Source organism: Prenolepis imparis, unplaced genomic scaffold, assembly GCF_030444845.1.
Source record: "Prenolepis imparis isolate NDT839.2.m4 unplaced genomic scaffold, iyPreImpa1.0 SCAF_2, whole genome shotgun sequence".
Taxonomy (NCBI): Eukaryota; Metazoa; Arthropoda; class Insecta; order Hymenoptera; family Formicidae; genus Prenolepis; species Prenolepis imparis.
The window spans coordinates 7,351,647-7,368,687 of record NW_028141160.1 but is presented as its reverse complement, the minus strand read 5'-3'; the positions used below and the strand labels follow the sequence as shown (position 1 = coordinate 7,368,687).

At 31.2% G+C, this 17,041-nt stretch overlaps 1 protein-coding gene across 1 annotated transcript in view; it reads right to left on the bottom strand.

Moving 5' to 3' along the window:
* Window positions 1-17,041, bottom strand: part of LOC145948905 (uncharacterized) — a 38,001-nt gene that overhangs the window by 19,444 nt on the left and 1,516 nt on the right. Inside the window, exon 2 of the mRNA XM_083058490.1 lies at window positions 15,119-15,433. The gene's annotated coding sequence lies outside the window, so the exon portion shown is untranslated. The remainder of the gene's footprint in view (window positions 1-15,118; window positions 15,434-17,041) is intronic.

Here is a 17,041-nt window from a genome sequence, read left to right as displayed (position 1 = left end):
AATAAACTCTATCTAAAATTAACCGAAAAATGTAGCTTTGTTAATATTTTAGCTCCACAAAGTTTAGTTCATCCATCTTTTTCAACCATTTACAACTCGAAAATTATTTATCGGTGCCTCGACATTTTCATTGAGGAAAAATCGTCTCCAAAATTGGCCAGAGAATCCCTTACTGGAAAGGAAAGACAGAAGTCTTTAGTTACACCCTGTATATATCTCAAATATATTTCTCCTTTCACGGTTCCATCGAGGAGCGAACGGTAACATTCGTTTGCACTTTCGCCGATGTGCAGTTACATTGCATTCTAGTTCAACGCGGATGCGTTAAATCTCCCGAAACCGCGTTTCCCCGATAAAGCGACTTCGAAATCCGCTTAAGTCCCGCACCGAGCGCGTGACATAAATCACGCATTACCGCACGCTTATTAGACTTGAATAACGCGCGATTAAAGAGCCATTGATCATCGCTTCTGTCTCATAAACTCTCGTCATTCTCCTAGAAATCATCGCATCATCCTGAAAATTACGCGCGTAAGTTTCGCGAATATATTTTTCAAACGCGTTAATAATGAAAAAGCGGACGTATCGGACCGCGACTGCATCTACTTAAATAAATAATGAACGGGACTAATATACAGTGTTGTGCTTAAATGATTTTAAAATTAGCTAGATGAAATTAAAATATGTACATTCATCTTTGATAAGATGAAGATGATTTTGTTTTAAATATATCTAAATATAGAAGATAAAATTATATGGCGATTTATCTAGATAACTTCTAGATAATATTATTTTTAAGACCGTTTATGTAAACACAGTTATAAAAAAAATATAAATTATAAAAGGGATATAAAAATATATTCATACTTTTATTTATAAGTTTTTATCGCTTACTGCTTAAGTTCTACTACTTAAGTATTTTATTTTTATGTGCTATATGACTCTAAACCAAATTATCTGAACATTATTCTAAATAATTTAGTAAAGATAACACTTTTTTTCATCTAAGATACATCTATTGATAATACATATTTTTATTATTTATATAAAGATAAGATGATGCCAAAATTTCATCTATATAATTTTATATTTTATTTAGATATAACAGCAAACACTGCTAATATATAATCATACGCTAGATATAAATTTATTAAGGCGATTGCGCGCGAGAAGAAGACATCTGTACATCCTTGAGAGATGCTTAAACGCCGTCGTAAAGAGCCCTTAAAAGTCACCGCGAACGCTAAATAAATTTAAGTGAAACGAGTCGATGCTTGAGTCCGACTTCTCGTAAAGGACGACTTTTGCGACTTTCCCGCGATAAGCAGCCACTTGCAGGGGGGAAAAAAATCTTGGATGAATCTGGGGTCTCGTATTTCAGAGTGGAGAGACTCGTTTACCGCTAAAAGCTCGGATAGACAGTGGATAAGGGGTGAGAAAGTTGTACCGATGACACGAAAGGGCGGGGGTTGCTTGCGCGCGGGAGTAATTACATCTGGGAGATTCTCCTCTTTCTCTCTCTCTTTATCTCCGCTCGTCTTCTCGTAGGATCTCATGCTTTATTCTCCCATCGGGCGACGGTGACAACGGAAGACGAGATAATCGCGACGCTTAAGCGAAGCGCGAGATTTAATGGAGCCACAAAGTAGCGCGCGCCGTGTTTTTTGTTACTTGCGTTGTCTTCTTTCAAAAAAGAAAAAATTACAACCTTGAAATGATATAGTACACGAGCGATAAAAAACTTGAAAGATCACACAACGCGCGTATTTATTCGTATATTATAATTATCTCTTGGCTCTTTTACATACATGTAATATTATTACACTATATGGCACTTTTATTCTTGTATCGTGTTATTTCCAGGATGCGATTATGATATAATTTTGATCGCGCCTACTTCGATTGAAAATATAATCTGCTAGATAAATTTATTATATGCTACTAGCTCAATTTCACTATGCAAAATCGATCGGTATATAAGTAGATTAGATAACAGATAATAAGCAAGAGAAAAAGAAAGCGAGGCCGGCTTTCAAGCATACATACTTGTAGTGCTTCAAACCAAAATTGTCTTCCTTGTCTATCAATGATCGATAAAATAACCAATCACTACTATAATTCTCCGCATAAAGCAATCTTTTCCATCGCAATATATTTGTTCTTAAGAATTTTTATTATTATAAATATATATATATATATATATATAATTTAATATTATTATTTAATAAGATTATTTAATTAATATTATTATTTAATAATAATATTATTTAATAAGATAAATAAATAAATATATATATATTTTTTTTATCAATAATAAGAAATTTTTAATAAAATATATATATTTATTTATTATATTAAAAATCTCTTATTATTAAAATATGTATGTAAAATCTGATATGTATTGCAAAACTCGATCGGCGTCTATTTTAATATTATTAATATTATTTCAGAAAATTACATATTTATATGTAAACCCCGTTGTCTCTCGCTATTTTCATTCCATTATTATATATGTAGCTCGAGAGCAGAGAGAAGCACAGAGAAAACTGCAAATTGGGATGCTTCCAGGTAGATTCTAGCCGCGGAACGTGCATAACACTTAAAAGTGTAGAAATCCTATAGAACAAATATATATATATATATATATATATATATATATATACATATATAATACATATGTATACATATATGGAACAAAAAACTTCTAGAGAGCTGCTTCTAGAATTCTAGAGAGATTGTTCCATTTGACAGAAAACGTAATTTTTCATATAAATAAAAGACAACGATAAATTTTCTTCAACGAACGTTGAAGACGCAGATTTTTTTCGAGAAGATTTAGATCTTAAAACGTGATAGTCAAGTAATTTAAAGATTGCTGACATATTCTTGCGTATCTTTGGTCCATAAGATCTATCATAAAAAGGAACGGAAACATTTTATGGAGCACATCTCTTTTTCTTACGATCATTTATTCGTCTTATCTTTTAGAATAGAGATCATACGTATAATAATGCAAAAAGTAGCGACACTATTAGCAGAAAAAAAACTCTGACATATTTTTGTGCAGGAAAAAGTGTTGACCTACATATACTAAGATTTGTTTTTTCCTTTGATGAGTATTATTCCACATTTATACTGACAGTTTCTCAATACTTCACCACGAAGAGAATCTTGAGAAATTACCGTTTTGCCCCAGGCGTTTTCCACTTCAGGCTTATCCCGAAGAACAGTAAAGAATGTGTGATCATGATCGCCAGAGCTAAAAAGACCGACTGCAAGTCTTATTTTATTGGAATACTTGTAATGAAGAGTTACACGCAATAAAGTATCGTATAAAATCAACATTACATTGCCTTGTTCTTTAATCAAGAGAGCGTTCTTTTCACGAAACCGAGAAATACTCTCTTATTTCACGGGAAGAACATATAGTCATTGGACTCGTTGAACAATGGAGCTTAAGAAGAATTATATGACTTCCTAGTACAACGTTATTATCAATTCTCCTTCATTCGCAATGGCAAGATCCGCTAAGCATACAGCTGGACATTAAAGAAGAAGCGGTAAGAGGATTATTGCTTTTTAAGTCTAATCTAATTAAGTGACATTTAAAATATATATATATATATATTTTTAAAATTATTTATATATAAATATATATATTTAATATATATATTTTTTTCAAATACTTCCTAAGAAGAAATGCATTTCTTTATTTTTCTTAGGAAACTTAATTTTCTTTAATTATTTAATATTATCAATTATTTAATATTATTTAAAATTCAATATATTTAATTTCTTTCTATATTATAATTTTACAATTTTATAATCTCAATTGTGCATTCAAATTAATTAAAGCCGTGTTATTGAAGCGCTGCCTTCCATTATATAACTTTATTCACGTTCAATAGTTGATAATCTACAGAATGATGCATACATTACGACAATTTCCTCTGTTCGGTGAAATGCAGCGCTTTAATGCGAGAATTTATGAGAATAAACTGGACGAAAGTTTAAGCCGGTGCGACTAACTTAGCAGGGAAGTGTGAACATATAACAAATATCGAAGTTTAATGGGGTGCGGCGTACATTCCAGGGTTATCACAAAGTTTGCCACCACAGCGTGCTCCGATCACAGATACGATGGGTGTGTCTTGTGGTAAAGTACAAACATTGCTGCCCTTGGGAAACGTGCAGCTGACTAGCAACTCTCATAATTTCGCAGTATTATTACGGAGAGATAATGCAATTTTCAAACAAATTGCCTGACCACGAATCAATCAAACGCGAAAGAAGAAATTAATCATGCGATTGCTTAATTAATTTTTTTAATTTGCCTTTTAATCCTTTGTATTAATACATTAGAGCCTTCTCTCCATAATTTATTTTTTTTCAATTATATACAATATTTAATATTATATATAATAGTATTTAAAATATTAAAATTAATTAATTAATAATATTTAATAATTCGTGATCAGCCAATTTTTATTTGAAAATTTATTACAAATTATATATTTAATTATTATATTATATAATATTATTACATAATTACTTTTATTACTTGTTTTTTTTTTTTATTATTATTACGTTATCACTTTTAGGTTTTTCAATAATAGTTTAAACTTGGATCGAAGTTTAAACTATGCGGACATGTGTTCTGTGGAGAGTTTAAACTTCGATCTAACTTTAAACTATTATTGAAAAACCGGCCTTTAATGAGAGTTTGCGAGAAGATCTAAGTAAGTGTATAAAAAAACTTGGCTATACGCGTTCACCAAGATCTAAATCTTTTCGCAAGAAATCTGCATCTTATTCTTAATACAAAAAATGATTATTATTTTTAATTTGTATAAAATCATATTTTACATTATTTATGTATGAATTTTCTCAATATATAAGCTCCATTAGTTTTATTCAAAATAACATTTTAGATAATGTTTGTAGAGTGAAAGTAGATCGCGTCGCTTCACTTCGAGCTCCAATATTTAGTTACCCGACATGACGTCTAAAATAAAGCTGAAAGATTTTTGATCCATTTTCTGAAAATGAAATTGTCTCAATTTTATTTTCAGCGTTTTTATATCTGCATGTTTTCTCTATATCTCTTTAGTTAACATTTATTTATTATAAATAAAAGATGAATAAGAGATGACCGATGTCAAAGTTTCCACATATTGTAATTGAATGACAATTATTTCAGTTAAATATCACGTTAAAAGAGAATTAATTAATTTATAAATTCTTTTCAAAGCTGCAGTTTCACGAATTTCCGAGAGTGAAACGGAATTACTCCGAGTTTTCCACTGATATAGTACGATATTAAAATTGTTATTTCAAGCATGAGACGAAGCGCACAACATAATATGATTCATGCCAGAATCATTTGTTCTTTTGTGATAATAATTTGCTAAATAACAGTCGCTGTGTAATTTACAGAAGATCGCAACTGCAGATTATAAAAAAAAGGATAAAAAAAAATATCTATAGAGAAAAAGAGAGAGAAAGTTTTCAAAGATACATATTATTTGCAAAATAAAAGGGAAAAGAGCTTCAAAAGCATTACGTAAGATTGCATTTCTCTCGAATATATGTATTATATGCGAGCTTCCGTGAATGCGTTTCAAATTATTCCCAACAAAGATTTTTTCTCTGTCCCTCTATAATTACAAATCCGTCACGATATTTTCATGTAATATAATGTGTGATGACAACGACGATGAGAAATCCAGTCTATTGGATCGTGCGCCCTCATTCTTTGAAAACAATACCCCTGGGATGGAATATATTCTACTCTCAAAAAACAATGGATATCATTCTGTAGCATCGATTCAGATATTACCAAAGAAAAAAAAAACACATCACCTTATCTCCGCGTCGTCGTTCGGAATCTTTCAGCTTTATTTCAGGTCACATCAAGTAACTAATTATTGAAATTCGAAGAGAAGCGACGAGATCTATTTTCATCCTCGATATTCTCTACAATGTCACTTTGAACAAACTTCTCTAATAGAGTTATATCGAGAAAACATTCGCGCATTAATTATAGTATATAATAATATTTATTATAAATTGTTTTTTCTATTACATCTTATTTTATTATTTATATAAATTATTATTATTATTTATATAAGATTGTTTGCATCTAATATAACGTTCCCACATTTTCCGAGAAATGTGCGGTGATAAAAATCGCAGATAGAAGGCGCCTTGAACTATTCCGCACTTACGTTACCTCTATATCCACCGGGTTGGTTTACAAATAGAACGGAAAGAGATAGCGGGTGGTTGGAGGAGCTAGCGTTCTTCTTTTCAATTTCAGAAAGAAAGTGGTGCGCAGAAAACGGGTTGCCTGCAACTGCGAGAAACGAAGGAAGGGAATCGCGAGAAACAAGCAATCCGGATATAAAACGACGCATACGAGAGATACATATAATTTTTTCTTTACTATCCTATCGGTCAATCCCGAGAATCCGTGAAAATAGAGGCGAGAGATCTTCGATAAAAGTGCACCCTCTTCGCACTTCGCCACTGTGGTACCATATTTTTCGTAACACACTTTCGTGCGAGAACGATCGATTTATCCAGAAAATACCGCTAAGGACATTTGCGTTGCAGATGAAATAAATTATTATAATCCATCTATTTGATATGCATATCTTTTAATTATATTTTTAGTGTAATTATTATTTGTAAAATTAGCATAAGGTTAATATGCATATCTTTTAATTATATTTTTAGTGTAATTATTATTTGTAAAATTAGCATAAGGTTAATATATTATCGATAAAAAACAATCTTTATATCTTTGTCTCCGATAAACTAACTAACTCTTACTCTGTCTCTGAATCATTTTTCTGTTATGCATACCGATCTTATATAAATTATAGTATTTGTTAAACTAAAGGGGCTCGTCCTCGTTACATAAATAAATAAAAAAAAAATATATATATATATACACACAGAGAGAATTTTCTCTTAGAATTTACCCTGAAAATCATGGTAATCGCGGGACAATGTGGTATGGAAAGAATTTTATGAGAATTTCTTTGATTAATATTTATCACAATAAAAAATAATAATATCTATCACAATAAAATATAAAATATGTTTGATTAATTTTACTAAAAGTATAGTACAATTTACTAAAAGTATGGTAAAATTTAAAAAATTGTTTTCATACCATATATTGTCCCAAGATTACCATGATTTTCAGGGTAAATTCTAAGAGAAAATTCTCTCATTGTCAGTGTAGGAATCATAGTTGAGATTCTTTAAAAAGGAAATAAATAAGGAAGACTACTGAAGGAAAGTTTTAACAATAGACATTGTATCGTTACACTAAATCTCCAATATATATACATATATATACATATATATAATTTCTCAATCTTTTTTATGTAAATGACCATTAAAGTTTCATCATTTTAGAGGAAACGTCAATATTTGCATCAACCCTGTACTCGCTTCTTAAACTCGCGATTCTATATGCACCGACGTCTTATATTTTTTGCTGTCGTTCTCTACATGAGATTTCATCAATCGCAAAACATTTCGCAGACTTCTGTCGTCCTAAAATAGCAGAGATATATGGATCCCTATTTCCACAAACCTTATGTGATATATCTATACTGTTTGCGATACTTATGAGCTAATAAAATCGACTTCTCGTTAAATGCTAATGAAAATTCCGAGAAAACTTAATGAGCCTGCTTTATCGAGTGATCTCCGAAATCATCTCTCGAGAAAGATCGAAGATGCAAATCTTTCGATTGCCTATAGTATTAGCTTTCCGCATAATTAATTCGCGCCTCACGGGAGGTAATTAATCAAGAGCGAATTTTTATTGATCAAGAGGAAGTGCGAATTTTCGCTCTATACACACAATTATATGTATCATAAAGATTTTTTTTTATATACACAGACACACTTTACGACTCCTATAAATAACATAAAAACGTTGGTATATAGGTCTATTGAAAACGCGTATCGCAAAATAAAACTATACGACTGCGATAAATGTGCAATATAACAGGCGATTAATGGCGATACCCGACGTCGACAGGAAAAAGCGGAAAAAAAATTAGAGGAAGAGTTACTCTGCGTTTAAGGCGAGCGGGGTTTTTTCTTTTTCTTTTCTTACCGAAGGCAGGCGAAGAAAGTCACGGTAGACAATAATTGATGGAAACCGATTACGCTTGAGGGTATTCCGAATCTTTTCTCTTCCTTTTTCGGTGGTAAAGAGAAAGGAATGTCAGGTCAGATTCTTCTTCCCTCGCTGATTCGATCCTAATGACAGGAGAAGGAAACGCGAACAATCTTACATTAATACCCGCAATTAATAGATCGAGATTTAGTAAATTGGGTCGAAAATTAATAAGACTCTGTTTCTGTAATTAAATCGTTCTGATCAAGTCTTTAGGAATATAGTCTTCGGGAGGAAAATCGATACCGCGAAATCTACCGTCGATGAGAAATTTATGAGATCTCGCAGGTTAATCCATGCCCGGAGATAACGAAGATGAGGAACTTAAGTCCGACCAAGGAAGAGAGAGCTATATATATATACATATATATACCTAACTGAACTGAATCCCTCTCGTAATTACATTGAATTTGATTTTGCATTACAGCGCGCGATTTCGCGCTCAAAATCATGCACTTGTAATTAGCGACAATTGCACGAGTAATTTATTGCAAGGAAATGAATCGAGGCATTAATTAAAGCGTTTGAATCGGGAAATTGCGATTTAAAACGAATGAAATTTTGAGTCTAATTTCGCACGGTTTCGTAAAGAACTTTGAATTAACGTAAAAATCAACGTTGTAATATTTGCATTAATAATCGCGACCGAAAGTTGGTTTCTCAATCTTGCCTTTAAATAAAGGCGCGTCATACAGATATGAAACACGTAAAATTAAGCAATATTGATTGCATGATGTGTCTTTATACAATACTTGGTTGAGCAACGAGGGCTAATAATAGCTCCTTCGGAAAAGGTTGTAAGGTCTGAAGAACGGGTGAAATTAAAACGATAAAGTATCTACTGCAAAACGAGAGCGGGACAACCTGAAACCCCATGAGACGGATTCTTTGATGGTGAATTTAAGTAGCAGCGTGAAAAGCGTCCCATCTAACGACCCTCCATGTCTCCCTTTTTTCCGTTTCTTATCATTAGAGCAGCTGGCTGCTCTGAAAACTTCGTTTTATCCAAACAAAGTTTCATCTTATCCATTTGCGTGGAGCTGCGTCACAGTTTTCCCATGACGCAAATCTTTTTCCGTGGGAAAAAAATCGAATATATTCCGCTGTTTATACAGAATGACTTGGTGATTCGAATAAAATCGACAATACAATTTTTCAGTAAATTTGCAAAAGGACGAGAGAGAGAAAAAGTGAAAAAAAAAATTATAATACTAACAATAAATTAAAAATTTATATTTGAGTTATCTGTACAATTTTTTTCTTGCTGCCATTATTGGAAAACAATGACGGCTAAAGTATTTACGTTCATTCAATTTTAAATCTGAAAGTTTTGAGACGGTAATATTGTCGTGAAACGCTGTCGGGTTGGACCGATGTAGTTATTCTCCGGGATACTAACAAACTTGTTACGAGAAAATGCACTTTTAGTGGCTTCCACTTTACTCGGCGCCTCTCTTTCTCTCTTTCCCTTTTTGCTTTAAAACCCAGCCATTAACGAATCTGAAGCGATGCGAAGCATGCGGTTTCTTTTGCATTCGCGAAAACAGATCTCGATCTTTCGAATTCGAAGAACAAATAAATTCTTTAATGCTCGTTATATCTGTCGGTCCGGAGAGAGAAGCGTTTTCGGGAAGAAAGAAATTTCGAATCGCAAAAAATTTCAATTTATTAGCAATATTCTCTCTCGTAGAATCGACAAAAGAGCAAGATGTAATACAATGGAAATGTCTTTCATTTTTAGCTACTTTGGAGGAGAGAGACAGAGAATTAATGTGCGCTCATTCCTTTTTATTTTAAAAGTCCCACCATTGGAAATTCGAGAATAAGTGAGATTAATGTCCACGATTTACCGATTAAATTACACAAGTCGACAAAAAAAATTTTTGTAAAATAACTCTGATTAAAGTAGGTGTTTCTTATAGATTTTTGGCTACAAAAACAATGCCGGTGTCCAAACTGCTCCACCACATCAGGTGTTAAAATTATTTTGAATTTTAAGATGAGAAATTAGCGATTTAGGGGAAAAAAATATATAATATAATAAATATATTCTCATTAACTATATATAAACACATTTTTGCTATTAAAATGTCAAAATCTTAATGTGACTTATTAAAACAAAAAATTTTTTCAAATATTTTCTCATATTGGAATTTAATAAAACTTCTTTGATTTTGAAAAATGTGTTTCAGTTATTTTAGAATTGTATTTTTTTAAACATTTTTAATAAAATTAGGATATTTTATTAGGGAAGAGAACGGGACCTAATAACATTGAAATCCGACTATTCGTTTTCACTAATCTTGCCAAACATGAAATATATGCCTGCTATTCTATTCACTATATTCTTGACATGCAAACATTTTTGCTATTTGTGAAACAATTTTATATTCTTTGCTAATGAGGAATCAATGTGTAAATCGAACATTTTCCTACTTTTATTATTTTAGTGACAGTTAATGATTTATTATACATTTTTTTCCTATAAATCGCTAATTTCTCAAATCCTTAAAATTCAAAATAACTTTAAAACCTGACAGGATGAAGCAATTTAGACAGCGACATTGTTTTTTGTAGCCGAAAATCTCTAAAAAAAACACCTAATCTGATTAGAATTACTTGACAAAAATTTATTTTTGTCGACCTGTGTTATTTTCGAGCTGCGATGCAATTTGCTAAAATTCCAAAAGATTCCGAATAAGATAAACTTCTCTCAGACGTGCAAATATGACGTGTAAGTATAGTATCGCGACACGGCAGATAATTCGATCGCGCTCTGCACTATGACATGTAAACAATCGGTCGTGGTATTTATTATTTCCGAGGCAATCGATGGCCGATCAATCGGCATCGACGTAATAAATCACATATGACAGAAGTTGACACACTTTTTTAACGACCTGTCGCATCAAGGGTAATAAAAAATAGATTTCGTGTTTGACGATCGATTGATTATACAATATAGGGACTGAAAATGTGTGAAAAAATGTATTAATCGCGCGAATCCTTCGAACCCCTTAATTTTCAATGTTGCAAGATAGAGTAAATATTATCCCTTTATTCCCCGACTCTCGTTCTCTTCTACCACAATTAAATATAGAGTTTATTCGCGACGAACGGGTTGGGTTTTGTTGAATTTGCCTGTTTTAACCCTTGCCTGAAGCGCCCTTATTTCCGCGGAAAAATCGAACGCGTTTACGTCATATCGGTCATAGTAGCCGGACTCATAACATTGTCTCTCCGGACTGATCGAAAGCTACCCCGCGCACCGTTCTGCGAAATTGCGGTTCGAGTGTATTTTTTATGAGACGCGAAGTTCAATACCTCTTCGTCTAGCGACCTAAGCGAAGTTTCATACATATATGCGTCGCGAAGTTTCGCGGGGGCCAATTCTCTTCAAAGAGCGCCCGCGCTTCGGAGGTATTAACAAGGACTCGGGATCCTACAAAAGGACTTCGGTATCAAAGCGGATGTACACTTCATCCGTGAGTGGTTCCGCGTTAACACAGGCGAGATAAAAAATTTATCTAATGGCGCGCACGATTGTGCGAAATATCAACTCTGCTCTTCTCTTGATGCCTCTTTCAATCCTCCGTACATTTAAAATGCATATTATAAAAATATATATTTTTAATAGTGTCTCAAAAATATTTTACTTTTTTAATGACAGATCTCCGACCAATTTGAAATCGATTTCTCCTTAGCGAAAATGTCAATCTTTTTTTTTATTTTGCAAATTTTCGATTTTGTGCGTCATATATTTTTGTAACTATAAACGAATTAAAAGCAAAGTAAACCTGAGATTAATTAAAGAATGTAGTTATTTTTACAAAATTTAGTTTTGCGAAAAGCTGACTTTCTTTTTCAATGATTTTTAACTCGAAAATTATTGATGCTGATGAAATGACATTTTCGCTAAGGAAAAGTCATTAAATTGGCTAAAGAATTGACTAGACCATCAAAAAAACATCTTTATATTTTATATATAACATTTTTATATATAAATCATTTTCTTTTTCTTTTCAGAAGAATTTTGTATACTTCATATCTTAAAAAATATATGAGTATATACATAAAAGATTTCTCAAAAGCATAAAATGTTTATCATTTGTTACAAAAATGTCATTTTTCTATAAACAATTTATATTAATTTTTATATAAAAAGAAAAAATTGAAAAAGAAGAAATGTATACGTAAAAATGTTTATATAAAAATTGATATAATTTGTATGTATAAATTTTTTCTTTTACAATTATTTTTTCTTTTATTTTTTTTTTCATTTTACACTCGTGATAATCGAGATTGATCTCTTTGTACGCTCATGTCACAGAGATTCGAAACAATCGATGGATTGCAACACCCTTGACGTTTCGCCGATCAGGTTCGTTAATCTCTATCGGAGATCAGAGATCACCGCAAAAGGATCGGGGGCGTCGAATATCTTGTCCACCCACATCTCGTTGCATCATCAGATTTCCTAATAAAGCACCGAAATATCTAGCTTGCGTTCGCAGTTTATGGATTAAACTACTTGTCGCAAATTTTGATAGATGTTACTTTAACAAAAACTCAATCTCGATGATTTCGAAAATTTCGTAAATGACATTTTTTTAACAAATGATATGTACTTATATAAATAATGATTATTATATATTAACATATGATTATTGACATATGAGTGACATTTGCAATTATATATTGACACATTGACATTTTCTTATTTTTAATTTATTTCTATTAATTAAAATGTGTCATTTTTCTCTCTGATTGTGAGAAACTATTTCGATCATCAGTAACCCTAGACATTTTCAACGAAACACGCTATAATTACACGTAAATTGGAGAGATCAAAGAGATTTGGTTACGTAAACAGAAGAGAAAATGTCGAAAACTTTGACGAGTGCTCGTAAACATTTTCTCATGACACGAATCCAGCGAAACATGCTCGCATATGTGAAGCGCAAAGGAAAAGTTCCTTTGCCTGTTCCTTTTCGCTCGTGTTTGATTCGAGTTTCAATGTTATTCGACCCATGTAAAAAAGCAATTTTGTTTTCTTACAAAGCGGAGTTTATCATCACGATATCGAGGAATATATATTGATGGTAATATACTGTATATATATCTTTCTCTCTTTTCTCTCGCGGGGTTGTGCTGCAAATATCGCGTTGACGAAATCGAAATTTTTGGATTGGTTCATTAAACATGCCATTTCAAAATCACGTAATATGTCATATGTCGTATCGTTTGTATGCATCGTTTATTCACGATATTAATTGCATGTTAGGGAAAGTAACAAGCTGGAATATAAATCAGCTATGCAACACGTATCAGTTATAATTGATTAATTGAGAAGTAAAACTAGTAAATATAACTCTGATATGTGCAATATATAATCCAAAAAAGAAATCACCGGTGTATTTCGATACTTTGTAAATTTCCGTATTATGAGAGAAACAACGAGAAATTTTCTAACCGATTAAATTTGTGATTAATTAGTAATCAAATTTTAATAGAAGAATTGGAAAAGCATAAATTGACGTGGGAGGGCATTTTAATCTTAAAATTTGCATAATATATATAAAAATATTCTAAATTTTCCAAATGTTTACATATTTTAATTATATGTACACTAAAATTGAATAACAAATTATAGAATTAAATAAAGGATGATAAAATTAAATATAGAATAATAAAATATAATGTAAATGTAGGATATAGACTTGTGTTATGACTTTAACATATCAAATGCATAAGGAACTTTTTTTATAGGCTTCTCTTCAAAGAGATGTAATGAGATTCGACGAAACGAAGTTGTTGGCATAAAGGTCGACTAGTTTATATCGCTATGAGAAGCTTCTTAAAATATCATCTACTCATGGAATAAACCACCATCCGAGAGACTTAGATACGGTGCCTCCTAAGAAGAGTAAATGACAGTCCACTTCCGGAGAAGAGAGAGAGAGAGAGAGAAATAGTATATAAGAATCGCCCATTTTTTTCCCCTAGAATATTTTTAAAAACCTTCAGCTCCCAGATACAATCTTTAAACTAAAACGCAATATTTGGAAATAAATGCAAATCGTCTACTTTTACAATTTGCATATATAAATTTTTATAATGTCCACAGAGAAAGACAGAATTTTTCGCCTGATAATTTTCACATGTAATATCGAATCGACTTTTTCTGCGAATATCTCGCTAAAGACCACGTACATATGTATTAAAATTTCAATTCTCTCTGCGCGTTTTTAATTAAAAAACCTTGCAAAATAAGACGTGTAATATTATAGGTAAGACAGGTTTTTCCCTTTAATTTTTCGCGTCATTTCAATTATAATTTCGCGTCACGTCCGTAATTTCTCTTTTACGGTCGCAGAAGATACGGCAGATTGTACGCTCGGAATATCTAAACTAGTATTATAAAAAATATAAAGTCTCCAACTATATAAAAAAGTTAACGCAATTTTTGCAACGAGCAATCTTTAGATTAAAAAAAAATGCGTAAAGAGTATAAGCGACACGACGTGTCTTTCTGTAGATGGTTTATATCAATCTACGAGGAGTAGACTCTGCCGTCAGCCGTCAGGTAAGCACATCGATGCATATTGTATTATTCAATGCAGAGCAACTAAGTATCATCGGACACTGAGACTGACTGTACCCAGGTAGATATATATTACTCCAAATGTAGACACTCTATGTTGTACGATATCGACCGTATATGTGTCTACTTTCGCGATATGTTCTCGCCCCCTTCAAGATGATAACGCACTTATATCAAGTGACGTATCATCATCGTGCGATTAAATTCTATTGTTGAAATGAAATTAATTGTTGCCGCAAATTACACAATCACGGCTAATTGCAAGATTTTTCTTCAATCGCGTGCAATAAAAGAAAAATTTCGTACTTTACCTCGGGCGTTTTAAAAAGATGCGCGCTGATCAGCTGATGAATGAACGATCCTATTCTCTCGATGAGGGTCCTTTCACACGTTAAGGAAGTGTCGTAATGTATCGAGGGAAAAAAGAAGGCCGAGAGACAAGGGAGTGCGATCCGTACCCGCGAAAGTTCACCACGTGACTGGCGGGAATAGGTGTATTCGCCGCTGCCGGGAAAAGCCAAACAGAAATCTCCCGCAATGCGCAGACTCGTTAGCGGATGGAGCATGTCAAAATAAAATGAGACATACGCTCTCTTAGATCTCTGTCCATCTTAGCTGCGCTTTATCTGAAAATTTCCGTTTAAGTTAATTTTAAAAAATATAGCAAATACAGAGTACACGACAAGCACACATACACACGCATACATAGACACGTTATGGTATGGAAAGAATTTTATGAGAATTTCTCTGATTAATATTTATCACAATAAAAATTAATAATATCTATCACAATAAAATATAAAACATGTTTGATTAATTTTACTAAACTGTATATAGTATATAAAAGTAATCAAACATATTTTATATTTTATTGTGATAGATATTATTATTTTTATTGTAATAAATATTAATCAGAGAAATTCTCATAAAATTCTTTCTATACCATGATTTTCAGAGTATATTCTAAGAGAAAATTCTCTTAGTTATATAAACAATAAACTACACATATATATTATTTTTGTGAGACCAGAAAGGATTAAATCAGTTATTTTCGAAAAAAATATTACTCTAAAATTCTTATTTTCTTCAGGAAATACAGAGAAACATTCAAATCAACTTATTGTTATTATACATATATAAAGATTTTTTTTTTTAATTTAAATGATTTTTAAATTATTTTATTTTGTCGTATCTTTATATATATATATATATATATATATATATATATATATATATATATTACATTGCATCATACGAATGTTGATTTCTGATAACTTATTTGTCAAACAATTTATTTTTTGTTTTTTAAAAAAATAAAAACTCTCCAATTTAGATAAATTCGAAACAACATCAAAATAAATAATGAAAAATGCAATGATTTAAAAAATGTTTTAATTTTAATTTTAATCACATTACAAAATTATATTAATAAATAATCATTATAAAATTATAATTAAAACAATAAGAGAGAATATATTTTTATTATTTAAACCGATACCACGATCTATATTTAGAAAAGGTATTTAAAAAATGAGTAAATAATATAATTTTAATTCATAAATTCAATAGGTTAATATTCCACTCGTCAACATGTAATAAATCATTATTTTTATTCAAAAGTTATAATTTTAGTTATGCATATATTTCAAAAGTTTAATATTCAACTCGTTAACACACATGTAATAAATTATTATTATTTATGCAAAAATATATTATAATGTACAATGTACAGAAAAATATGTATCTCAGAGAGAAGAGAAAGACTGAATTAAATGATATTATCGTTTCATTTCTTTACTATACACAACGCGATGTATTAAATTCGATGACCATAATAAGTTGCATTATTTAATATTATTTATATATTTAGGTTTACAACTTAAAGTAATCGGTAAAATATATCTCGACACTTTCAGCGAAAAAAAATTCGTTTGTGGCGCATTTGTTGACGAGCGACACAAAAAATGCAATTTTAAAAATGCGTAAACGCGAAGTATTAAAAATGTCAAAAATTTTCTTAACAAAATATACTAAAACTTGTCACAGTTTAAAACAAAATTTTACTAGTAAAAATTCATGTCTCTTTTCTCTTTCTCTCTCTCCTTCTCTATAGACATTTTTATATACACTAAAAAAAAATTTGTTAACTTGACTAAACCTCTTTCAACTAAATATTATTTTGTTAATTAAATAGAAATATTAAATTAAATATGACATATATAATCTAACAAAAC